Source organism: Bactrocera neohumeralis, chromosome 3 (genome assembly GCF_024586455.1).
Source record: "Bactrocera neohumeralis isolate Rockhampton chromosome 3, APGP_CSIRO_Bneo_wtdbg2-racon-allhic-juicebox.fasta_v2, whole genome shotgun sequence".
NCBI lineage: Eukaryota > Metazoa > Arthropoda > Insecta > Diptera > Tephritidae > Bactrocera > Bactrocera neohumeralis.
In genome coordinates, this window is record NC_065920.1 from 60,471,135 (window position 1) to 60,498,043 (window position 26,909).

General features: G+C 38.4%; 1 long non-coding RNA gene and 1 other non-coding gene across 3 annotated transcripts in view; both read left to right on the forward strand.

The window, feature by feature from the left end:
* The window catches only part of LOC126752866 (uncharacterized), a 62,024-nt gene that overhangs the window by 26,417 nt on the left and 8,698 nt on the right, over positions 1–26,909 (forward strand). For both annotated transcript variants that reach the window (XR_007666044.1, XR_007666043.1), the window contains exon 3: positions 5,628–5,663. This is a non-coding gene — a long non-coding RNA (uncharacterized LOC126752866). The remainder of the gene's footprint in view (positions 1–5,627; positions 5,664–26,909) is intronic.
* LOC126754301 (U1 spliceosomal RNA) lies at positions 26,267–26,432 on the forward strand. The gene has a single exon (XR_007666282.1). It is a non-coding gene; the product is annotated as a U1 spliceosomal RNA (small nuclear RNA).

Consider the following 26,909-nt stretch of genomic DNA (forward strand, 5'->3'; position numbering starts at 1 on the left):
TCACTCAATACGTCTAAATACTTTTTAATAGATGCCTTCTCTTTAATGGGTGATATGCTTTGTATAGGTAACATCATATTCATTGGATAGGGCAACACTGATCGCAAATTATTAGGGATCGAATCTTTTTCCATACGTAGAAGATTCATAAGTATATCAAAAGTATTAGCGTTGTGTGGTGTCTGTGTCTTTGATATTTCTACTATATTTTTTGGCGTCTCTTCTCGCACTGGTGTTATGGTTTCATCCTGTTTTAATTTGTTTAATTCTCCGATGATTTTTATTTCAAAATCTTGTCGGCGTTTTCGGCCAATTCTTTCCGTCCATTCGTTCCTATTTCCTAAATTTATATTGTTGGTCCCAGATAAGTCCATAATCATAAGGTGTTCAGAGCGTCGATGTTTCGAAGTCGGTATCTGATAATGTCATGATGATGAAAAGAAAAAGGTTGTCATATTTATACCAGCCCGTGTAAGGCCGAGCATATGAGTCGAGCAGGTAGATGTTTAATGAACCTTGATATTATTTTTAAATTTTGTGTACCTGTCCGTGGGTCTATGTACCTTTTTGTGAGTTATTGCATAGTCAGTTTACAGGTAGATTGTTTAATTGTTACGCCTCTAAGGATCAAACACTGACCGCATTATTATACTTTATTATCATCCTTTTATTTCAGTAGAAAATTCCTCAAAATGTTGAACTATTTGTGAGGCCAGTCAAGTTTCTTACGAAACGCTGCTTTTAGCGAAAATCATTAGTTTAAATGTTTCACCTTGATTTTCGACCAACTTTGTAGGGGTTTTTCAGTTTCGGCTTATTTTTGAAGCGTCGTTCGCCAGATTGTTCTACGGTTTCAATGTCATACGAAAAATATGCGCGAAATAGACCTTCCGGTTTTGCGAAACCGATCATCTTTTTCTCTCCCAAGAAGCTATGTCGGAAACAACGTGAGCCTTGAAATTCAACGAAGAATAACTCTTACCAACGAGTGCTTCTTCGGATTGAGTAGGCAATTGAGAAGTAAAGTCCTCTATCGACGAACAAAAACAAAACTCTATAAGTTACTCATTATTCTCGTCCTGTTATATGCTGCAGAGGCATGGACGATGACAACATCTGATGAGTCGATGTTACGAGTGTTCGAGAGAAAGGTTTTGCGAAAGATTTTTGCTTCTTTACGCATTGGCTACGGCGAATATCGCATTCGATGGAATGATGAACTGCATGAGATATACGTCGACATTGACATAGTTCAGCGAATTAATATGCTGGCTAGGTCATGTTGTCCGAATGGATGAAAACACTGTAGTTCTGAGACTATTCGACGCAGTAACCGCCGGGTTGAGCAGAGGAAGACTAAGATCTCCACTCCGTTAGAGAGTTGAAATAGAGAAGGATCTGGCTACACTTGGAATCTCCAATTGGCGCCAAACAGCGAAAAGGAAAAAGTACTGGCCCGCTTTGTAAACTCGGCTATACCGCGTAAGCGTTGTCTACGCCACTAAAGACGAAGAAGTCGTTCAGTTTGTGAGATATCGATCTGAAATTTTGCAGATCTGTTTTGCTTCCCCACGAAACTCCGTCGCAACCGCCGATAGAGTACTACTAGCTGTCAAAGCTGAAAGAGGGAGGTTAAGTTCATGCATAGAAAAGTTGTTTATTTGACAAGATATCTTCACGAAATCGGTCCAAGGCAACACTATAATCTCCGAAGAAATTGTTCAGATCTCTATAGCTTCCATACAAACTGACCATTCTTATAAGGAATTTTTTTCTTTTGTCATCCTTGAATATATTATTTTGTAGAGTGCGGAAATATATGTTTTTTTTAATTTTTTAAGAATGCGCTGAGTTTTATGACGACAGGCCTTTTGTCATCCACCAAAACGAAAGCGTTGAATATATTATATTAACGGTTTCTACAAAATAAAATATATAAAAACTGCTGACCATTATTAGCAAAATTATATGTATAGATGTTAAAGATGAGTGAATGGTCTAAAGAGTTTTAAGAGAGTTGTATTCATTCTACTCTCAATGGGTTTGAAAACAACAATGAAACGAGATTGCAATTAAACTTATGAGAACTGTTTCAAAATGGCGCGGTTCAGCGCAAATTGAACTCTTAGGCACGACACTCTTACCTACCTACCTGTGTTCTCATAAATTCAAAGATATCCAACATCGCGGGGAGACGTTTATTGAGCTAAAATATGAGCGAATAAGTTTAGAAAATAGTGACAATGTTTTTAGTTGTGTTCTTTGAAATATCGGGGACTTTGGTAGAGTAACACTAACAACACTGAAGAGATTCACAGCTTAAGGATGGTTTCAATTGTTGTGTTTCTGTAGCTCTTTCGATTTAATTTTTCATGTTGAGGTTCTAAGAAAGACTAGTTACTTTGACACAGAACACCATCATTCACACTCTTGGAATATATCTCTCAAAGTAGTATCTTTCGTTTTTGTTAAACGATTTTGATTTAATTTCTCATATTGAAATTTACGTTTCAAAAGTTCATGGGAGATCAAAAATATAAGTCAAATTATGGGTTTGTTGTCAAATTTGCTTATTATTTACTAAAATAGATTGCAAATAAAATGTATTTAACAAAAAAAAAAAGTTTGTGAATTTAAATTTGCTGCGAAGTAATACTTACTGTGACCTTATCTATTCCTCTAACACATTCCCTGCAACCCACCACCAATTTACTGGTTGGCAACGCTGCTACTGCCTGCCAGTTCTTCTACTAAATACAATCAAGTTGGCAGATAGCTAAGCTCCCTCTACATTAAACAACAATAAACGCAATTTCAGTGTCACTGATTGCTTCAGCAATTATTCTGGAATTTAACCTTAACCCGCGGGCGAGAAACAGCTGGCAACTTGCAGTACGCGCGTTCCTTAGCATTTAACGTTGGCATCTCAGGTCACACAATGCAAATGCCATTTAATATTTGTGTGCGCTGAAGAAATGCTGGGCATTTCAATGCTGCGCCCTTCACAATATCAGAATACCTGCAGGCAGAGTTCAATTTTATCGCCTTTTGATACTTAGCTGTTGGTAGGTGAAGCTAAGAAAAGGAATAAATTTATAGTTAAAGCTGAAATATGTTATTTGCAGTTAGTACGTAAAATAATTGTCGAAGTAAGTAGTAGGTTAAAGAGCAGCATTTTCTGCAGTATCTTGAATCGAGCTTTAGAAATATATATATTTTTTTTCAAATGATGCTAACGCTATGAACTGAAGCTCTTGGCCCTCATTTGTATTGTAAGTAGTCCTTTACCGAAATTTTACTAAGGATCCGTGCCTTCAACGTCCTTAATGCTGCTAATTGCTAATCCATGGAGCGGCAATTTCAATTTGGGGAACAAGAAAAAATCCTACGGAGCCAAATGAATGGTGAATACGGTGGTTGATCGATTATGTTCATTGCGTTTTTGGCTTTAAATTCGGTCACAATCGTGGCTCGATGCGATGGTGCATTATCATCCTGTAAAACACATGAATTGTTCTTTCACAAATCCGGCCGTATTCGACAGCTGTTCCCAAACAAACGCCTCAATACGATCAAAACCTGCTTTTTGACCGTCTGTCTCTTCTGTCCATGATGCACCAAACTACGAGTATCAAAAAATCTCTATGAATTTGAGATCGAAATTCGCAGGATCAAGTATGTCTAAAGAGATGTATTTACGGTACTCTTTTTGAAATAAATTCAGCTTTATCGGGACCAGTCGAGCAAGAACAAGTTTCATACCAAAAATATCCACCAAAATCATTCAAACGGACTTAGGAGATATGTCGAGCTCTCTTGCCATCTCTCTTACACTCACCTCACGATTTTCAAGCATCATCATATCGTTCACTTTTTTACTATTTCCATCAGTTGAAGAGGTCGAAGTCGTCTAGAACGAGGCATGTCTTTAACAATCTCTCGACCGTCTTTGAGGGCTTTGTAGCATTCGTAGGCTTGTGTTTTTGATAAAACTGATGCACCGTAAGAATTTTCCAACATTCGCATCGATTTCCCAAATGGAATTTGGTTAGAAGTACAAAATTTGAGATAAATTGTTTGTTCGATCATTTTATCCATTGTAAAAATCGGAAGGACCTACTGAAGAGTACCGACTTAAGCAGCTGATGCAAATAAACCGGTTAACAATTCGCGCTCATACTTGCCATAGTAACTAAGTACAGTATTACAAACCTTATTTTTTTGAAATATCTCATTTATCCGGGGAATTTAATTACAATTTCCGGCTGCTTTTTTGCCACAGTAATATCCGGCTGTTAAGATTATTTAAATGACTTGTGGTTTAGTCGAGAAAACGGGCCGGACGGCGAAGAAATCTATTCTTTGAATAAACATAATTAAATATCAAAGATTTGGCAGATGTTTAGCTGAGTTTCACATGTTTTATCGAGCAGCTGATGGATTATCCTCATAGTCTTTCTTCCACTAAACGGTCGCGTTGTAGTTCCTTAAGTACAGATGAGAGTGGAGGCAGAGAATATAAGTGAATTTGTTAATTTTTGTGATTTTATTATCCTTTAACGTAACAAACCATAGGGTCACATTGTTAGGTGTCTCCAGATACCTTCGTTCTTTTATTTTATTTTAAAATTGGCTTGTTTATCCGATATTTAAGTTTCCACTTGTTAAGTCTGTGACTTTATGTTAATGGTTAATGGTACAAATAAGACAGATTTTACTCGTAACTTGCTAAACCTCTTTGGCCACTTGTCAATCACATACAGTCACAGCTTTATAAATTAGTAGAAATTATTACAAAAAACTACTCAACAGATATTTTCGAAGAACAAATATGATCCAAACAGGTCCATGCAACTGAATGCGCATATGTACAAAAATAGTCCTATCTTCCTATGGAGTTTTATTCAACAACGACGGGAGGATACAGAAAGCGATCATTTACACAAAGAGCTAGGCGGCACTACTTACGGCCTTGCCATCGCAAAAAGATCTATTATAGCTTGGTAAGCAAATGTACTCGGACTGTCAAAGAAAAAGCAGGCAGGTTGACTCCACTTTCAATAATTTTAGTATCCGTTCACAAATTGATCACGAATGGGACTGCACTCTTCCTAACATACCTACAATCTTATTTTGTGTTCGTGTAATGTTGTTGTGTGTTTGACAGCTTTTTATTTAAGACGCCACAAGCTTACTTGATGATTCTTATATAATAGGTCAGTAGACTCATGACGCATTCCCCGAAGCGTATTTTTCTCTTTCGAAAACAGAAGAAAGTCAAAGGAAACCAAATCTGGCGAAGACGATGGTTGAGGGATAACTATTGTTTCGTGTTTGGCTAAAATATCAATCACAATCACACCAGAGCGTGACGACACATTCAGGTTCGTAAAGCCTTTCCAGGCTGAATCTATTATTGACCATTAATGGAAATGAGGAACAAAACGTTGCTTTCGTGAATTACTATTGTAGACTTTTTTATGTGAATTAAATGGGACATTTATGACTTGAGTCCATTAAAATATATTGGCTTCATTCGCACTCTCTGCTCTCTAAGTTGACTTGCATTTTCTTTAGTTTCGGGTAAAAAAATTTTATTAATAATTTTTAATTTTTTTCTTTTTCAGATATTCTTCCGAAAATATCTCAAACAGTTTAATACGGTAAGTACAGTGGTCTATCTAAACTGAAAATAATATGTCTATCCTTAGAAACCTTTCGATTATTTCGTTATAATTCTACTACTTTTATAAACCATTTTCTTATCCCAGGTTCTATACAACGTGTGACAATCTAAGGCCGATATGTATTTGAGAAAAAGAGCAAAAATAAAATTTTTAACTGATATTTACTGTAATACCACAATTACACAATTCACATAACGCATAACATGGCTTTCACTGGCTTTTTGATAGCCTTTCGCGGGCATTTATTCGCAGCCAGAAGTCCAAAGGCAATCAAAAAACAATGTATGTAGGAACATTTGTACACCACGTGGCTGCTTTTAAACCAAATTGATTTCAATTCAATTCAATTGTAAAGCAAACACAAGACACACATTAAGTTGGCACGTTTAGTGGGAAAACTTAGTTCTTTAAGTTGAAAATAATTAAAATTTTGGTTGAATCTTTTTATAAAAAAATAAATTAAGGGTTATTGGTAAGTAGATTACACACATTAGGGTAGGGAATTTAGCAAAAAATCTCTCTTGGCTTCTTTGGTAACTAAGGACGTAAAACTGATTTAGGTTAAGTGGCGGAGGATCACACTTACAGTCCTTTGTGATGCCAGACGAAAAACTCTTTTAGTTGGATATCAGCTACCGGCAGAACTCTCTGAAGCTATCATAAATCTGCTTGGTAGTTTTATTTCTATTTCCACTACTTCACGCTGGACTTCTAAAAGTATGAGATCATAGGTGTTTTTGTCTTGATCTTACATAAGCGGGACGTTCGAAGAGAAAGTGTTAAGATGATTATAATTAATCTACTTTCAAACAGCTGATGAAGCTGGCAATCGGTAAGATGTTCAATCTGTCTGCATGACTCCCGTTCGGTTAAAACTGCAACACTAGAACTCTCGCGATTAACCCTGGGCCAGAAGGATCTTGCCATTGCACAGCTGTTGGTCTTGCTGGTCTGTTCTGGAGCTGGCCTCATGCCCAACAGTCTAGTAGTGAACTAGAAGAACCTAATGGAGGTCGTACAGCTGTGACTAGGCACCCAAACCAATCTAATTATATAATAACACGATGCTAGAGATAAGGAGTTCTAGACATCCTTTTATTAATAGATCTCCTGATATCTTTACGGCAGTCCCCTCCACTTGGAAGACGATGGTTAGTTAGCCTTGAACAGGAACTGATGAAAAGTTCCTGACAGTGTATTCCAACAACACTCTCCGCAAGCTTTGATCCATTCGTAAGAGTTCTTTCCTCTCATATCTCCCTCGAAGGTATGTGAGGAGGTTCGGTGACCTGCTAATCCAAGTATTTTGGAATGAAATCAAATTGTGTGTGTCAATTCCAGAATGTCCGGGTTCACAATCATCTCAGTACCCAAATCCTCTGAGTCGGAGGACAGCTGTCGCGGCCTTAACTTTTCGGCTATGTTCGCGGTTCTGGTTTCTTGGCGCTTCCATTTGAATCTAAAGCCCAAGCAGTTCGAAATTCTTTATTTAATTTTGCTTGCCTTTCAATTAATCTGTCCCACCCTAATCCATATAAAAATAAATGCCTTTACCAATATATGTATATATATATGGTACATATATATTTTCGCGTATGTTTGTGTCGCTAGGTACGCAATCTGAAACCACTAAATTGTGCAATGTAAACTTCCGTTTCCGCTACACCACAAGCGTATATGTAACACATAATTTCACCACCACCAAATGCAGCCATACTTGTTCCTGTTTTAATATTGCAATTTTACGACAAACAAAACCAGCCACATAACAAATCTACACACCGTCAACTAAATGTGTATATATATGTATGTACGTATGTGTATATCTATGAGTGCCTGCAAGTTGCTTGCCTTTACAGGTGCGTCACGCTGCAACAAATAAATTTACACAAGCACATACTTACATACATATTAGTTGCACTCTTGTGGTAGCTGTTGGCGCGAACATACTGAGAATCGTATATATATAGGTTTGTTGAAATATAGAAACACTTTGTGTGGTATAGCAGCAACTGTATTAGGATTGTCCTTAAGGTAAGGTTGGGTTAGCAGCTTGATGTAAATTCCAGTGAGGGCAAACACTGCTTGTCTAAGTTTGAACGCACAGTTTACGAGCTAAGCGTTAGTATTGCCGCGCCCGCGCGTCAAAGTGAATGCTCACTTCACTAAAAGAGGTTAAACCTCGGCGCCGCAAATCTACTGTTACTTTAACAGCAGCTACATCTTAATGAAGAACACTACAGTAGACTGGTAGCTTAAAGCTAAGCTTGCTGGAGGGCTCCTTTTAGAAAACTTCCCCTCCAAACTTCGATCCATTCATGATAAAGCTCACTGCTTCTTTTCTCCAGCGACTGTTCATCGTTCAAATAGCCCTCTTCGGTATGTAAGCAGAGCTAAAACCTCCACGTGTAGCCTGTGCGATGAAGTGGTTCAAGTTTTCAGGGATACTATTTAACGAGGAGAGTTTTTCAACATGTCTCTGTTTGAATATTTTCATATACTCAGCTTCCCTGAGCTTTAGAGCATCTTTCGGAACAATGCACCATCCAGTAATATTCAGGGTTGCTATTTTTAAAATGGCATTCGTTAATATTTTTGGTGTAGTCTGTCCTAACTTTACACTAAATCTTACGGATTGAAGATTTCCAACTCAAAACTTATCATATGCCTTGAATACAAAAGAACAGTGTTGCTGGCGACCTTAGATCTTAGAAACGCCTTCAACAGCATTATATGGGTGGATATGATCAATGATCTCGAAAAAAAGCTTTACAGTCTCCGACTTCCTCAGAGCTGTGCTGCGGAGCTACTTTGGTAACAGAAAACTGCTGTACCAAACTAGAGAAGAACAGATGGCGTTCACGTCAGGAGCAGCACAAGAAACTTGTGAAACATCAGAACTCGAAATTCCAGATGAATCGTACTTAATTGGCTACGCGGACGACATTGCAGCAGTAATTACACCAAGAAACACAGAAGAAGCGTGAAAAAAGCATAATCATGTCATGATACGGACGCAAGCATGGCTTGACGCACACCAGTTCGCTGTTAAAAACAGAGCTACCAGTAATAACATATAAGCACATACCTCTCCAAATAACTATCCAAATGAGCACGGATATTCTTAGGACACACAAAGCAGTAAACTTCTTAGGGTTAAGACTGGACTGGTTAATCCGGATTAACCTTCTAGGTACAAATCCAGATCGCCGTAGGAAAGGCATCGAAAATCAACTTAGCAAACTAATGGCCAACAAAGGAGGCCCCAGCCAAGGAAAGAGAGAACTCCTAATGTTCGCGACATTCAGCATTCTATTATACGGAGCTGAGATCTGGGCAGATGTGGTTAAAAAAGAAAACCGGCGTAAGATAGTGAACAGAGTGCACCGCACCGTAGCCCTGAGAGTTGTATCAGCCTACCGAACAGTGTCAGGTAATGCAAAACTAGTTATAAGCTGAAATGGTCCAATTGATTTTCTGGCATACGAAAGGAAAAAGCTGTGGGAGCAAAAGATAACATTCGAAGATAACAAGAGCGCAATAGAACAAATAAAGAAAGATACAACAACACCAAGACACCATGGGAGAATGAGAGTGGCTACAGATGGCCAGCAAGACTATTAAAAGACCTAAACTTATAGACAAACATAACTCAACTGTTATCCGGTCATTGATACTTCAAAAAATACCTCCAAAGAATGGGAAAAGTCGAAGAGCCGTTATGTCTTTACAACGACGCGAGAGAAGGCGACGCTGAACACACATTTTTGGAAGGTGTGCGATGGCAACGAGAACGCACCGCCGTAGAAGACCTGGTTGGCCGTTCCCACGACAGACGAGTTTACGTAACCGGAACGGACCCATTTTTTTATCCGGCCTAGGACTGTCAACTCGACAGAATGCCACCGCTACAACAACAACAACCAGGACATTCTTCTTACGTGGTGATCAAGACAGGTACGTTGCTGTGAATGGGAATCGCTACTGCGTTACTGATAACCGAATATTTTTGGCCAGAATTGGATGATATTGACTTGGACAATATGTGGTTCCAATAGGACGGCGCCACAAGCCACAAAGCGAATGAGTGAGACAATCGAGTATATATTCGAATAACCAAAATTTTTATTCGTTGTTTTAGAGTATACTTAAGTACCACCCTAGTGTTCATACATATGCATGCTTTCACTAAACTTCCATCGCTTCTATTGTTAGATATTGTGCCGCGCAAATATTACGAAATTCCCAATGGAGTGAAATGTGTTCCAATGCATTCCGAAGGATAGCGATAAAGCAATAGGGAATGAAAAATATATGTATACTTATATAACGGTAGCAAGTGCTGAACAATAAGCATCAGAATGCAATTGAATTGCATTTGGTTTATTGCCATTCACTTCTAGCGAAATTGCACAAACACACATTAATATGCACTTAAGTTTTTATGTGTGTATGTGTAGCTCGCACATTGACAGTAAAATACAGACACAATCAAATAAATTCGCTGCACTTGAATTAATGTTTCGTAAAGTAGAAAAACATGAGAAATGCCATTGTGGGCAACTTTGAAGCACCAAAAATAAGTTGAAATTTAGATTCTTTGTCTGCTTCCTTACCTCTTCGTTTTAATTCGATCGCTTGCAAGTTTGTAAGCTTTTCTATTGGGCACCTTTACCTGTGTGGTTGAGCATATAATGTTCGTAAGTGAAAATAAATTGTGTCAGTTAATTAAGAAATTGCTTAGAATGAGATAATTGATTAGCAAAAATGAGTAAAAATTTTCACAAGTTTCTTTTGCATCAAATTTTTCACCAGTGAAATCGTTCACCATAGACAAGAACAACAGGAACAAGTAGTAATCGTTTAGTGCCACGTCCGGACTATGTGTTAGATATATAAGAACCTCCAAATCAATCTCTCGGAGCTTCTGATGAGTCACTAACGACGAGTGCGGCCTGACGTAGTCCTGTTGGAACACAATTCCTCTCCTGTTGGACACAGCTGCCCGCTTTTGAGTGATTGCTTCCTTCAGACGGTTGACAGTACAGGTTCGCATGAAGAATTTGAAAGTAGGAGCGCAGCAAAAAGTAAATAATTCTCTGCCAATCCCACTAAACACGCAAACAGCCAAATCTTTCTTAACGTTAACCCTGGCCCAGCCACTGTTTGCGCCTGCTCCCCTGAATCGACCACAAGCGTTTTCACCGGAAGTTATTGTAAGAGAACCATTTTTCAACAACAGTAACCATTTGATTCCGCAATGGATCGATTTTGTTGCGATTCTGCAGCGAAATTACTGGATTATTTGAAATTTTCCCATAAATTTTGAGGTTATTAGAACAAAGTCTTCCTACAATAGTTACATATAGACGTTTTCTATGCTTACAATATTTAAATATAACTTTTTTCTATAGGAAGTCGGGAGGAAACATTCTTAACCGTTAAAAATTCAGCCACGCCTCTCCTCTTCTTTTTATCGACTTCAGATCGACAAGGAAATAGCTTTGGTTAAGTTAGTCTGTTAGGCTACTAAGCCAGACTTTTGCTCCTTAGCGTTTCAAATGATGTGTCGAATACAATGAGGAGTATTCTAGTCTTTTAGGACGCCAGCGCTTAAAACGTATTTAAAAGGGCTCTGCGCATTATCAGCGATACCTCTTCCACTATCCTATAGCGGTCGAAACAAGTACACAATAGATGCTTCGTTGTTTCCCTGATGCCTCGCTCATGACATTTCCTGTAGTGTTCTCGATCTGTCAGCCTTATTTTGTAGGCCGCCACCAGACAGAGAGCAGTGAGTATTCCACCAATGTTCCTTTTCTCTGTCTAATTTCATCCTGCAGTCCCTTCAATCGAGAGCCAGTAAGAACTTTGTGTATTGTCGATCAGCCGTTTTAAAATATAGCTTTTGCAGGTTTGCACCACGGTGGTAATTCCATCACGTTTTAATACGTTCTTGTCATGCTCCTGTCCAGATTGTCGTATAAACAATGCATAGGTTTACCATTGTTAAGTTGTTATCTCTACCCTACTATTGGCAATAACGATCACTATCTCATTAATCTCTCCATACCTTAATGGCCTGGCTTCCAGGATTAGTGAAGCCAATTGGCGACACTTTCCACTGACGCCTTACAACCCAAGACACTTTTTTACGCTATACAAAATGAGGTTATCGCCTTGAATAATTCTTGGCTGTTCAGGTTTATGTTAAATCTGAAGTTGCTTGCTGATGCAATAGAGGCGGGTTCTTCTGATTTCCCAATAACCAAAACCTCTGCTTAAAATATACCTCAGTGGTCCGGCAGTTCAATGGGCTGCCTTACGCTTTACTCTGTACACTATATAATATATCCCCGCACCAACTCTCTTCTCCATTTCCGAGCCAATCGTATAAATGTATACTGTCGCTAATATCGCTGAGAGTGTCCATGACGTATGGAAGGACTTGGAGCAGGTCAGAAGGTTTTTAGGTCGTAAGGTTAAATTTAAAGCGTTCAATTACAGCTTGTGCAAGAACTGAACCCGATCGACCTTTCAAAGTAACATCGCTTCGCTCTATGGACTCTTGAAAAGTTCCAAGAAGATTAAACATTTTCGAGCCAAATTTTGTACATCGATGAGGTCCATTTCAGGCTAAATGGGTAGGTAAACAAGCACAATATTCGCATTTGGGACGAAGAGGAAGCAGAAGAGATTCACGAGCTGTCATTTCATCCAAAAAGCTACGATTTGGTATGGTTTGTTGGCCGGTGGAATCATCGGTCCATATCTCTTCTAAAATGATGCCGATGATAATGTAACCATCAACGACGACCGTTATCGTGCCATGATAACCGACTATTTGATGCCTGAAACTGAAGCTCGTGGTCTCGGCGACATCCTAATATCCATAGAAAACTTTATTATTTGACAAGGGATTTTCACGAAACTTGACACGGATTATTGCTCAAGGAAAGAAAAGTATAATCTTCGAAAAAATTGTTCTAATCGTACTAATACAGCGTATTTTTTTTTTAATTTGACGAGATATTTACACGGATTATTGTTTGAGGCAGCGGTGCATTATACGAAGAAATCGGATCACTATAGCAGATGGCTGCCATACAAAACTGATCAAAATCGAATTCTTATATGAAATCTATTGATGAAAGCTTTAGTTATTATGTTAGCGTCAACATCAACTTCAGATCCAACTTAGCAAAGTCTCAAACGTGCGTTTGTGCATAACAAATAAAAGCAGATCTTTGCAAAACGTTCATATTTATATATAGAAACATACATACACATATACAAATGAATGTCTATTTCCTATTTTCGTATGCCCAATTGCACCCAACATGTCTACAAGCCGACGGATGCACATATGGGTGTAATCGTGCATGTATTTGTTTGCCAGAATGGTTATGTGTACAGCGAATTTGCGGTTTCCTTGGCGTAGTCAATTGGTTCGTTACTTGGTCGGCTGTACAGTTAGTTGCGTGCACATAACTACACACCAGTGTAAATAAATAGCTAATAGCTATAGAATCATGTGTGTGTGTATATCATTTATTCGAGCGGTTGATCGTTTGGTCATTTGGTCAGTCGGTTTGGTAATGCCGTTAGTTGATTCACTGGTTGGTTAGTCGATTGGTTAACCATTGTGTGTTGAATTGAATAAATATTTGTAAAGTTACATGTACATACCTTATATTTAAGTAACTACTTAGATATGTGCTGTAAATGTCTGCATTATTTAGATGGCGTGCTTACATCCGGCTTATGGGAAAAATTTTGTTTGAGCTCATCCATATTTGAAGTTGTTGTACTGGCACTGAAGGTCCGCCGCGACTGCATCGAGTATATTGAGCGCGAGAAGCCCAATTTTGGACCAGTTTTTGCAGCAATTGGAGCCATATATCAGCAATAACGCGTCGAATATTTTCTTCCCAGGCGTCAATCGTCCCGAGCCTATCTGCGTAGCCAAGCGACCTCACATAACCCAACAAAAAATTGTTCAGCGTTGTTAAATCGCTCGATCTTGGAAAACGCGCCACAGGCCCACGACGCGAGATAATGCGCTCACAAAAAGTAACCTTCAAAAAAATTATTGTTTCGTTGATTATGTGGCATGTAGCGTTTTGTTGGAACCATAGGTTGTTCATATCAACATCCTATAATTCATTCTTTCAAAAAGTCATTAATCATGGTTCTATATGCCTCTGTTCCACAGCAGTAGTAGCGTATTCGGTGGCCACTGCACGACATGCATTATCCACTAGTGTGAACTGGTGTGAAATCTGCGCATGGCTGCTCGAATTACCGACGCTGCTAGGCGATTATGTCCACCAAGAGTAGAAGCTCGATAATCGAAGAAAACTGTCAATATAACCTTGATTTTTGACCTGCTGGTGTTAACGCGGCAGTGTTTTTCGAAAAAATTGAGTGAATTTGAAATAACTGATCTTTTCGATATTCCAACGATGAGTTGATGTTGATGGCGGTGCTGGACGTGGTTCTTCGGGATTTCGGTGTACTGTACAATTTAAATAAATTTTCTTAATGCTATGAGTTCCAAGTCAAATGGCTACTTATACTAAAGATGATAGAAGAATTTAGGTCTAGTTGTATCTGAACGCCTCGATACAATTTTTGGTTACTTGAAGTCGATTTTCGTGAACGAATACTTCTTCAGGGAGAATACTGGATTCTGGCAGAACAGGTTACAAAGAATGTCGTCTCATCGACAACTTTTCCCAGATTTTAAAATAAACAAAGGAATGTCTATTAAATCTTCGAAGAACCGTGAATAATGTCAACATCCAATAAGTCAGATCTTGAATTAATCGAAATAGACTGAAGCGGCCATTTCCGCGAAAGATTTTTACATTGAGAACTTTCCAAAAAAAAAGCAATGACAGAGTCTTGATTTCGAATGATGTTATTTTACTATAAACCAGGTTAGGTTAGGATAGGTCGTAAGATTGATCTTCGCTCCATAGCCAGCGCAGGATCGTACATGGATAACTGTGAACAGTGATTCTTTGTAATACAATAGATCGGCGAAGCGATCTTGCTAAGAGCAAGTAGTTCAGAGGCTTTTTAATGATTCACTCTGGTTCAGGCGTACATAACAGCAGCACAAGTTCTGATTGTGGACTAGCGGACCGAGCTGAGCTTACCTGAGGTCTATAGATCTAACGATAGTACGCAAGAGAAGAACAGACTCCTTTCTAATCGGGTAAAGTTGGACTATAGGTACCGTCCTTAGTGAGCTCATTGTCGCTTGGCGATTTCGGGCGATTCCGCAATCATACAAGCCTAAGATGAGAAAAGCTTGTTACTATTTCTAACGAGGTTCTGTAATCCTTGCTTAGTTTTGAGCACGCGGTCAACGAGCTCAAAGTAAGTATAGTCTCTAGGCTATTGGAGCGTAAGTATAGTATATCTCTGTGTAGGAAACGGCATACATAATACCTTAAGGTAGCACTTAATGACAGCACCTCCGCTTGAAAGGCGCTTCAGTGGTTTGGTAGCCCGTAGCTGGAGTCTCAAGTCGAATGTGACTTATGGAGCTATCGTGAAATGATTGCAAAACTAAACCTGCCGACTTTCTACGATAGTGAAACGGTATCATAATTTAAAATTTGAAAAATCTTCTTGGAGAGATATTTCTGAATTTCTACATTATAGAAATATTAAAGCAAAAATTCGTAATTACTCTTAAATAACGGGTGATCCAAGTAGAGGTACTTTGTTCAAAGCTTTATTTTGACAGATCATCATCTTGAGATTTAATTGAATAATATTTGACCAAATAGACCAAGTCCAGCATGCAGTGAATATAGCAGCTATAGCTAAGAGAGTACATTAAGACCGTGGAGAGTCCGTTCGGCGTTGTCCGCAGAAATTCGGACTGACGTACGAAATGATTTAGCGCATTTTACGTCGAGATCTTAAACTGAAAGCGTTCAAAATATAGTTTGTGCAAGAACTGAAGCCGATCAACTTTCGAAGTGACATCGCTTCGCTCTATAGGTTCTTAAAAAGTTCCAAGAAGAGCCGATGTTCCAATGGGTATGCAAGCAACATTGCCGCATTTTCGATGAAAAACAACCTGAAGAGATTCAAGAGCTGCCATTTCAACCAGAAGAACCAACGGTTTGGAGTGGTTTGTGGTCCAGTCGAATCATCGGTTCATATTTCTTCAAAAATGATACCGGTAAGAACCTAACCGACAAGAGCGACCGCCCCATGATAATCGACTATTTGATGCCTGAAATTGAAGCTCGCGATTTCGGCGACATTTTGTTTCAACAAGACTGTGCCACGTTCCACTTATCGCATCAATAAACAAATTTATTGAAAAAACACTTCGGTGAGCAGATAATTTCACGTGTTGAGTCGGTCGATTGGCCACCAAGATCGTGTGATATCACACCGTTAGAATTTTTCCTGTGGAGATATGTAAAATCTAAAGTCTATGCGGTCAATACGGCTTCGATTCAGGTTTTGGAGCAAAACATACCGCGTATCATTCGCCAGTTCGAAATGATATAGAGTCATTGAAAATTGGACTCAACGGAAGGATCATCTGAGACGTAACCTGGCCAACATTTGAAAGAAATAATCTTCAAAAAGTCAATGCCAAAGAATGTTCTTTCTAATGATAATAAGCATTCGTCATTAGGTTTGAAGTTTCTGTGTTTTTTCTTTCAGAAAGTAGGGAATTTTGAAAGGGATCACCCTTTAAAAGCTAGAATAACTGTTATTTGCACTGCTTCCAAAGAAAAAATTCCAATTTCTTTTTCCAATTTCCGTTCAAGGAAAGCAAGACAGAAAATTTATATCTATTTCTTAGAAAATATTCAAGCCAAACAAAAATATTCATTCAGTAAACAAACGAAAAATTATTTTCGTAATGACATCACTTGAAAAATAAAAAATAAACAAGAAGTAGAAGAGTAGAAGAAATAAAGCTTTTAGCGGTCGTGTAACATTTATCAGAATAATTAATGCATTTCTTCCTGGTTCGAAGTTTATTTTCGTTGATTTACGCCCACAGCTACAGAAATTCGCTTAAATTGTTGTATGCAGTCATATAAAATGTATATTATATTATATAATACAGGCAAATGTTTTCGAGTCACGTAGCGTTGTTTACCCTAAACGAAGAATGAATGAATTGCATTGCATTACTAATTTTTTACTTTCACTCTTTCAACGCTCTCATTTCACTTTTACAGTCACTCGCTGTTTGTTCGTTTTTTTGCTCTCCACTACCTTATTAGTGTTAGGTTTAGAAACTTTTAGAGGCGGTGAAAAATGTTCGTCGATAAAATCGTTTGGCATGCGACCAAAAAATACTAAAGAGAACAACATGAAACCGAAATTGGGCAGTTAATTTAATTGAAATGGGATGCAATTTGTTACGACCAACTATTAACTTAACGAAGGGGCAACTACTAAAATAATCATTTGTGTTTGTATTTTGGGAAATTGTAGAGTTAATAAAAAATAGACATACTGCGGAATGATACATATAAAGGATTATGAAATAAATCGAAACTAGTTATTGTGAAAATTATGGTATATGGGAATTGAACTATGTAATTCACGTAAGCCAATAGGACGTCCAATATTTTCGATTTGGGAATATTTTTTTCCGTCTGTCTTTTAAGGCCTCCGAATATTTTTATTAGCGGAACGTTGTCCTCCGACTGTCTGGGGCTGGTTTCCTGTCATCATCTTATAACTCCAAGGCTCTTGGGGCGCTATCAGGCGCTCTTTCACTTCATGGTTTGTCTGGTTACATCTGGAGGTACAGCCCTTCCGCTACCTCGGGTCTCCGACGGGGTTGCGATAACCAGTCGGCGCCTCCTAGTCTTGCAACGGATGTGGAGTTAGTTCCTGCGCGTCTCTTAGTAGCCGAAGAAGGGTTACTGTCCCTACTGCTGCTTAGAGAGAGCTTCTCTGCTGCCTTAACCACTTAAGAGTGGCACCGCTCATGCCCGCCTTGCGAGGATTGTCAGGGCCACCGGGACATCCAGCTTCTGGTGTAGAGAGCATTTTCTTTCCCCGCTTTATCTTCTTTTTCCTCTCATCCCCGGCTCGACTCACTTACCTCCGTGCAATTGATCCTGCTTCAAGGTCCCTCTTGCCGGTATGTTGTTCGCAGTACACGCCTTCTTTTGAGTACCACTACAGGAAGGCACATCATCATCGAACCGCTCGTGCTTTTCAGGAAACTCAACTTGCGCCTACCACCTGATCCGCTCTTACCTGCAATCGGCATGTTGCAGTCGGTTGATATTGTTGTTGTTTTTTCTGTAGTTGTCTGCTCATCTATTTCTTACGACCATCAGCTTAGCTAGGTAAGCCTACTGGTCTACTTTTTATATGGATAAACCAAGAGTCCCAGCGCGAGATCCTCTTGATGCGGTAAGGCCACTGTTACTTCCTAAGGCGCCCGGTGTTGGGGAGGCTCCGTTAGAATACAGCCCAATTTACCTTAGAATACAGTCCAATTTACCAGGGCATGCGAGTCACATAAGATCCTAGATTAGTAGGTGTGACCGCATGGAGACAAAGTAGGATAATGTCCAGTTTTATCCCTTACAGCCCAAAGTGAACCGTGAAAATTACTTGCGCCTAAAAAGTTGACATCGCCGCTGGTGTAGGTGTTCTGACTGTCCAATAGGTACACGCGCAGCTAAATATTTTGTCGGACACTCTTTGCTAAAGCTATTTGGACGAAGGCGAGGTGGAATTATCTTGTTACTTTCTTGTCTATTGCCAGGTTTCTGCCAGACTGAGATTGAAGTAACTCGGCAGACAGACATTTAGCATCTTAATAAATTTATGGTAAGCTCAAAACGCTTCGTAGATTTATGAGGTGATGCATTTTAAGCAGTGTTCGGGTAAAGGAAATAAAAGCATCTATTTTTTGAACAAGCCTAGGACTTTATATAACCTAACCTACAACCTCTACAATTATGGTCAACCCAATCTTGGTGTGAATGATAAGCTCGCTGCTTCTCTTTCGAGTTATTTTACTCAACTGATACCTTGAAGCCGCACAGGTACCGATTATTGTCCATTACTCCCTTCTTTGCCAACTTAACAGCTTTGAAGTTGAAAATATAGCAGCCGCAGCTGAGAGTGTATATGAAGACGGTGGAGAGTCGATTCGGCGCCGTTCGCAGCAACTCTGTGTATGGAACAACTTGGAGCATTTTTCGTCGAGATTTTAAATTGAATGCATACATAATACAGCTTGTGCAAGAATTTTAGGTCGAGCACCTTCCCAAGCGAAAACGCTTCGCTCTATGGTCTCTGAAAAAGTTCCAAGAAGATTCGACCTTTACGAGCTAAATTTTGTTCAGCGACTAGGCTCATTTCTGGCTCAGTAGGTATGAAAACAAGACATTTGTCGCATTTGGGACAAAGAGATTCAAGAGCTTTTATTTCATTTACAAAAACCAACGGTTTGGTATGGTTTGTGGGCCGATGGAATCATCGGTTCATATTTCTTCAAAAATGATGCCGGTGGGAACGTAACCGTCAGTGGCGTCTATGAGTACCAATAAGGTCCAAAAGGCTAGTTTTGATAATGCGATAATTTCCATATCTTTCTCGACATTTTCGCCATAAAGACCTTGCGACTGAGCAAAAAATATTGTATTTATGATTTGTTACTCATGTCAACGGAACAAATTTGACCCGAACTGTTAAAATATTCAACAATTTCACGTATTTTAATAAAAATCCGTATTTTGCAGAAAAAATACGCTTTATGAATGTGGAATATTTAGTTACTTTGTCAACCATATCTTTTGCGACCTCTACTAGATGTAATTTTTTCACGTGTTTTGGAAAGAGTTTAAAATTAACTAAAATATGCAGACTCGATAGATTTGAGATGGTGGAAACCTCTCTTTCTCACGATTTTTAAGAACGGTTTCATTAATTCTGGCATGAGATCGAACTTCACATGAACATAAGAAAGGTTTTACCAAAAAAAAAAAAATATTTCAAATAAGTTCGCGGTAAATTCGATCAGATGGTAAGTTCATAGTCTCTAGTAAAAGTTTTCTGATAGCAAGTTTTAATTTTTCTCTAGAATCATCTGAAATAGAGAGGTTAAGTATATGACCATTATTCGTACGTTTAGTTCAATATCTCGACCGATGGCATTCTCAAAGTTTTCGTACATTTCTTGCTTAAAAAAAGTCACTTGACGCTTCACGTGTATTTCAAGCTCTTTGATAATCAAATCTATCCAGCAGCTGCGTTGTTTTGATGCATGTACGGACTTAGATCTGTGGATTAAATCATGTGTGTAACCCTCACTCAGACATTCAAGTTGGCCTCATTGTTGGCCTGTCAAAAAGTCAAGTCACCTCGGAACAAAGCCGAAAAAGAGCAACACAAACGAACACAGAGGCGCGGCATCGCCAACCTATCAGCATAAATCTATCTCTAAATGCAGCCAAACTGTTGCGCAAATGCAGAGTCTTTCAAGTATCACATATGTAAATAGTTCAACTGCTGATATTCGTATATATGTATATGTGGGTTATGGATATGTATATACTTCTATATAATAGTCGCAGGCAGTCACCGCTTGTGACTTGGCTAAAACGCTTCCTTCATGCAATAAATCCTTTTCAATTAACTTTGCATTTGAATTTAATTGCTTCCACTACACACGTACATACATAAGTATATATATACACACATACAGATTTGAGATATGTGATTATGTATGTTAGGATGTGCAAAGTTTTTCAAGTTGATTTTTTCTCGCTAACGCCTACTGGCTGAGCATTCATCGAATACAAGTGCCTTATAAATTATGTTGCTCATACGTCATGATGTACGGTAAGAATGCGTTATATACGATATATAACTTCAACTGTGTATAACTTTTAAAGGAATATTTTTATGGAGAAAATCAGGCAGAAATTTTTTCAATCAACTTCGCTTGCGATGAAAATATGAATTTCTTATAGCATGAAGAGTATAAAAAATCTTTATCTCGATTTTGATCGATCAGTTTGTATGGCGGCTATATGCTATAGTAGTCTGATCTCAACAATTTCTTCACAGATTATACCATTGTTTTGGGTTATTATTTATGCCAAAATTCATGAAAATTTATAATCAAATGCAAAAGTTGTCTATACAAGAACGAAATATTGATCGATCAGTTTGTATGACAGCTATATGCTATGGTACTCCGATCCAAACAATTTCTTCGTAGATTATAGTACTGCCTTAGACAATTATCTGTGCCGAATATTGTGGAGGTATCTCATTAAATACAAGGGTTTTCCATATAGGAATAATTTTTGATCGATCAGTTTGTATGAGAGCTATATGCTATAGTTGTCTGACCTAAACAATTTCTTTGTAGTCTATATTATGGGCTTAGATAGTTATTCGTGTCAAATTTCATTAAGATATCTCGTCAAATCAGTGCTATAGTAGTCCGATATTGGCGATTTCAACAAATAAGCAGCTTCTTTGGGAGCAGTGAACGAGTACAAATGCCAGTTCTACCTGCATTTGTGCTTAAACCACAACCATGACGATTCTCTCCGAAGGGCCAGTCCGCATGTGCAGGTTGGGCGAATTTTAATGACTTCTGCCCCCCGCGGTACCAGAAAGAAGTCTACGGTCAGACTTCGTTGCCGAAAATACTATCAGTTGAGCCTCCATACAGCTCTGGACTGGTGGCCAGGGGTTGGAACCCGTACACTCATCACATTCAGACACCACTCACACAAAAACCGCCGCGTAAAATACTTACGTCCTAATAGTTCGGTACTCCGACTAGTGGAGGGCACACTAATCTAACATCTAAGTGTCCGTCAGTTCAGCGAATCCCCATACCAACCAAATCCCTAATGTCCGAGTACTTCGGTAATTCTGCAATTTCATGTACCAAGTCCTCAGACCGTAAGCCACACAAACACCCCGACCAGATCCTGTGATGCAAAAATGCAATCAGAGGCCGATGCCCCGTAAGCAAAAATCCCAGACTCAGACAGAATCCGAAGTCTGGGTTACTCTCAACAAACACAACATCCGGCAAGTACACATAAATCACTCGACCGTTAGGACTATAGTTCCAACGGTCTTGCCACCTATATTTGACCATAACGTCTAGAGGACTACTGCTGCCCAGATATCCCTCCCTCTTCTTCATCATCGGAAATCCAATCATTCCGCAGCAATGACACACTCAAGCCCCTTCTTAACCTGAATCCAACAGCAGGCTGTATGACAATCAGGTCAAGAGGGGGTACACCTAACAGAACCTGCATAGCATCCGTTGAAACAGTGCGATATGCCGAGACGGAGTTTTGACCAGTCGGACATGGCTAAGTCTACTCAGCTCGTCAGGCTGATAAATTATATATATATTTGATAGGGCCCTTCGACGATTCTACACGCTGTTCGTGATGAAAAAATTCAACTTGGAAATAACGGACACCCTTAACATATATGTGTGTGTGTGAGAAGAGAGTTCGTAGCAGCAGTAAATGGAGATGTGTTAGGTTTTTTGCAAAGCAGCTGTGTGTATACTTTATATACATATATGTATGTGTGTCAGTCATATTGATATACATACATGCATATATCTATATACATATGTATACGCGACCAAAAGTTGCATGCATTCAGAGTTATCCTTTTACGTTGCTGATATCCTTTGGCTGTCTCTTTTATGCTTTACGGTCATAGTGCAACTAATAATACCAAGCGCACACACCACACATATGCAGATGGATCACCAACTACTTATGTACATATACAAACATATATGTATATGTATGTGTGGGGCCTTTGTACATTGGCGCCTCTCGCTGTGTGTTATCATCTCATTTCTGCTTGGCTTAGCTGTCGCCATTTTGAGGTATTAAAATTATTACTCACACACACATACACACGCAACAACAACACCAATACAAACATAAACTCCGTCGCACAGTTTTGGCCAAAACACACACATCCAACATCAAGTGTTGTTAGATAATTCAGTGCGCAAAGAGATGAGAGATGAGCGTGACAAAGGAAGCTTATAAGGACTCGTAAAATAACTTGTGTGTAACTTTAGTTTGGCGCAAAATATTTGGTTGCGAAATTTCCGGAACTGTGCAGTTTAGTACTATAATTGTTGGCGTGCATTTCGTTGCATTCTGACAAGCATACTTTGGGGATGAAATGCCAGCCGTCAAACTTTTCTGTGTCGAAGTTGTTGCCCAAATTTTCGGTAATACCGAAATTATTGGCGGTATTCAAGTGGCATTGGTTAGGGTTAAAGTTTTGGTTAAATTAATAGAGTTTGTGGTTATCATAGTGGCCTGCTTGAATGAAATATAATATATTATTTTTTGTAAGAAATTTCTGTTAGTTTTAAGGGAAAAATGTCTGAATAAAACAATATTTAACAAGTAAGAAAGAGCTAAGTATAAGTATAATCGAGCAGTCCATACTCTCGCAACTTGTAAAGATTAAAGCCTGGGAAGTGCCTTCAGGTATACAACGTTTCTTAGTTATGTGGCGTCTAAGGCGAATTTTCACCCAATTTTATTCATCAGCGAGTAAGATCTAAACTAATAAAGTGGCAGCTAACCACAAAAATTACGGATTACCTCAAAAATTTTAATATGTAGTTTTATACTGCATGTAACGACAGAAAAAAATAACAATAAATATAGAAAAATTAGAAGCAGTTGAAAACTATATTCAGTTGAATTAGATATTGTCTTCACCGCCGGTAATACAGTGGGACGATATTACAGTATTCAGGGTTGAAACTTCATTACTGTAATGCTAGATGGCGTTGAAGTAGCTAAATTTGACGATTTTTTGACAAACAATTTTTTTATCTTTCGTAATTTTTTTTTTTTAATATAAAGTACCCTATGTTACTTCTAATACCTTCAAGAGTATATGTACAAAGTTTCATGATGATCGATTGAGTAGTTTTTGCGCGAAAGCGTAACAAACAAACTTACATTCGCATTTGTAATATTAGTATGATTCTTGATTTGTATACTGGAAAAGTTTCAATGGAAGTTAATATTTTGTTATATAGGAAGTAGGCGTGGCTGTAGTCCAATTTCGTCCACTTTTATACTGTAACATAAGAATGGTAGGGAATGTGACATACCGAATTTGGTTGAAATCGTTCGAGCATGTTATGAAATATGTGATTTTACCTGAAGGGTAACCAAGCCTATCGTCCAATTTTGATATCGGCTCTTATAAAGCTCTCTTATACCATCTCGGCGGCAAACTTTGATGTCTCTGGCGTATTTACTGCTTTTATTAGTTTTAAACAGTACAGTTATATGGGGAGTGAGCGGAGTTGTCATTCGAATTCATCCATTTTTAGAGACAGTGCCCGAGATTTCAACTCATCTCATCATCATAATCATTTATAGATAAAGGTGATCCAATCCGAGCTTCTCTACTTTTTAAAAGAAAAAACACAGAAACTTCACATCTAATGGGAAATGTTTATTATTATTCGAAAGAACTTATTTACCCTTTTATTTTTTGAAGATTATCTCCTTCAAATGTTGGTCGTGGCTACGTCTCCGATGGTACATCCGTTGAGTTCAATTTTCGATAACTCTTTCGAGCATTTCACAGCTGACACGAGCGATATTGTGCTCCAAGGCATGAAACGAAGCGGGATTGTCTGCATAGACCTTAGACTTTTTTTCTACAGGAAAAAGTTTAACGGTGTGATATCACAAAACCTTGGTGACCAATCTACTGGTTCCAAACGTGAAACTATCTGCCACGTTCTCTCGATAAATCTATTGATTGATGCGATGAGTAGAAAGTGGCACCGTCTTATTAAAACCAAATGTCGAGAGATTCCGACATTCAATTCAAGGCATGAAATAGTCGGTTAGCGATAACGGTCGCCAGTGACGGTTTCGTTCTTACCGGCATCAGTTTCGAAGAAATATGGATCGATGAGTCCAGAAACACACGAACCCTTATTTTTCTGAATGGAGTGGCCGCTCTTGAATCTTTTCAGGTAGCTCTTTGTCCCAAATGGGGCAATTTTGATTTTACATACCCATTGAACCAGAAATGGGCCTCATCGCTGAACAAAATTTGGTTCGAAAACGTTGGATACTCTTGAAACTTTTCAAGAACCCTTAGAGCGAAGCGATGCCGCTTTGGAAGGTCAAGGGGCTTCTGTTCTTAAATAAGCTGTATTTTGTACGCTTTCAGTATAGAATCTCGATGGGAAAAGCGTGAAGTCGTTCCATACGTTGGTATAGTCATCATGTACACTCTCAGTTACGGCTGCTTGTTTTCTTCACTGAGTGTTGGACATGGTCTGTCCGGTCGAATATTATCCAATAATGAATGCTGGGTCTCAAGATGGGTAATGGTGTTGTGAATAGTACGCGCAGTAGGCCGATTATGTTGACGATAAGTTGAGAGAAGCGCACGAAACACATTCTTTATTTTCCCAGTATGTGAGTTATCTTAGGAAGATAAGAGGAATGAAAATGTAACACTGAATAAATTTGTGAAACTACAAGTTAGTGCCGAAAATGTGTAAAATCGGGCCACGAATTACCCAGCCTCTATACACTTCCTATCATGAATTTCATTATTCCAGACTTTGTGCCCAATATGAGGGGTCAGTGTGTGAATTATCTTCACAAAATTACATAGAAACATGATATTGACTATACTTTAGTAATGTCAAATGTTAATCCCTTGTTGAATTTGTCGAGAGCTTGGTCTGTACTTCATAACCGTAAACCAATTAAGCCATTTTTCACAGTTATACGAGTATAATACTTTTATATATTTCCTTTCACTTAACTGAGTAGATTTTAATATAAATGTCTAGGACATGGAGCAAAACAACTTAGTGGCGTCTATGACCCATTTAAATGGATAATAAGATACAAAAATTGTTTGTGGTTAATGCGGTTTTGTCAAAAAATGAATGGTTTTTAATATACAGTTTTGCAACTCTTGAAAGTATTTTCCCGCCTTTGGTCCTTGAGAGAATATAAAATGTTCGGTTTTACCTGAATATAGCCCTTGCTTTGTTTTTTTTCTAACCTTAATATACTGCTATATTCGAATATTTCATTTTGTGTTTTAATGACAAACCCACTACCCACAATATTAATATTATACATATGCGACAACATTAACTTTTCTCAGAATTTTACGTTGAAAACCTGAACCTACTACTTTAAAGTTATCTTCTCCCTAAGTCCTCTAACTCTTCTCATCTGCATTCCATACACTAAAATTCAGTATACATAAAATTGAAGTACATGTAATTTTCTGATGTTTGAAGGCATATATTTTAAAAACAACCCCTACTACATACAGTATAATGTATACTTGTATTTCTTTTTATGCAGGTAAGCACTAACTTTCTTGTCCTTTCAACGCTCTCCTTCTGATCACATGCCTCACTGTTAATATCATTTTTCCTTTAACATCAAATGCGCTCGCATCTTTGCTTCTACAATTCTCATACACTTTATGTAGCACTTTGCTTAAGTACTTTAGTTCGGTGTGAAGAAAGCATACTTACCTGGCGTAGAGGTAAACCGTGATCATGAAGGCGGTTCCTCCGGAGCGAGACCTGGTCATTGCACTTTCGATTGGGTTGACCTCTGCGATTATTCCTAATGTGAATAACTCGTGCGTGCAATTTTTGGTAGCCGGGAATGGCGTGCGCGCCGTCCCGACATTATTGAATACATTTACCTGGCTTAGGTTAGGGGTTGGCAGTTTGTTTCTGGTTTTATGCTTCAGAACTTAGGGCTTAAAGTATATTTAGGTAGTAATTTACGTAGTTCTCCAGCAAATACCGAAGAAACCTCTTTCCCGTATTTCTGTCAAATCTCCAAATTTTGTCTAGAAATAGACTGACAAATTATTTTGATGCAAAAAAGTCATATATATTACTTAAAATCAACTTTCAAATTTTCAAAAACCAAATCTACAGAAATGACTGTACTTCCCAGAATACCGTAATTTCCTTAATTATCCTTCACTAGTATTTTTCTTCTTTCAAATTATTATTATATAGAAGGAGGACTTTAAAAAACAGAACGAATGATTTTTTTGGTAAAATCAATTTATTTTATTCAAAATAGTCTCCTTTTGCTTCAATACAGCTTTTTGCACGGTCCAAAAGCATGTCGAACGAGTGTTTTAGCTCGT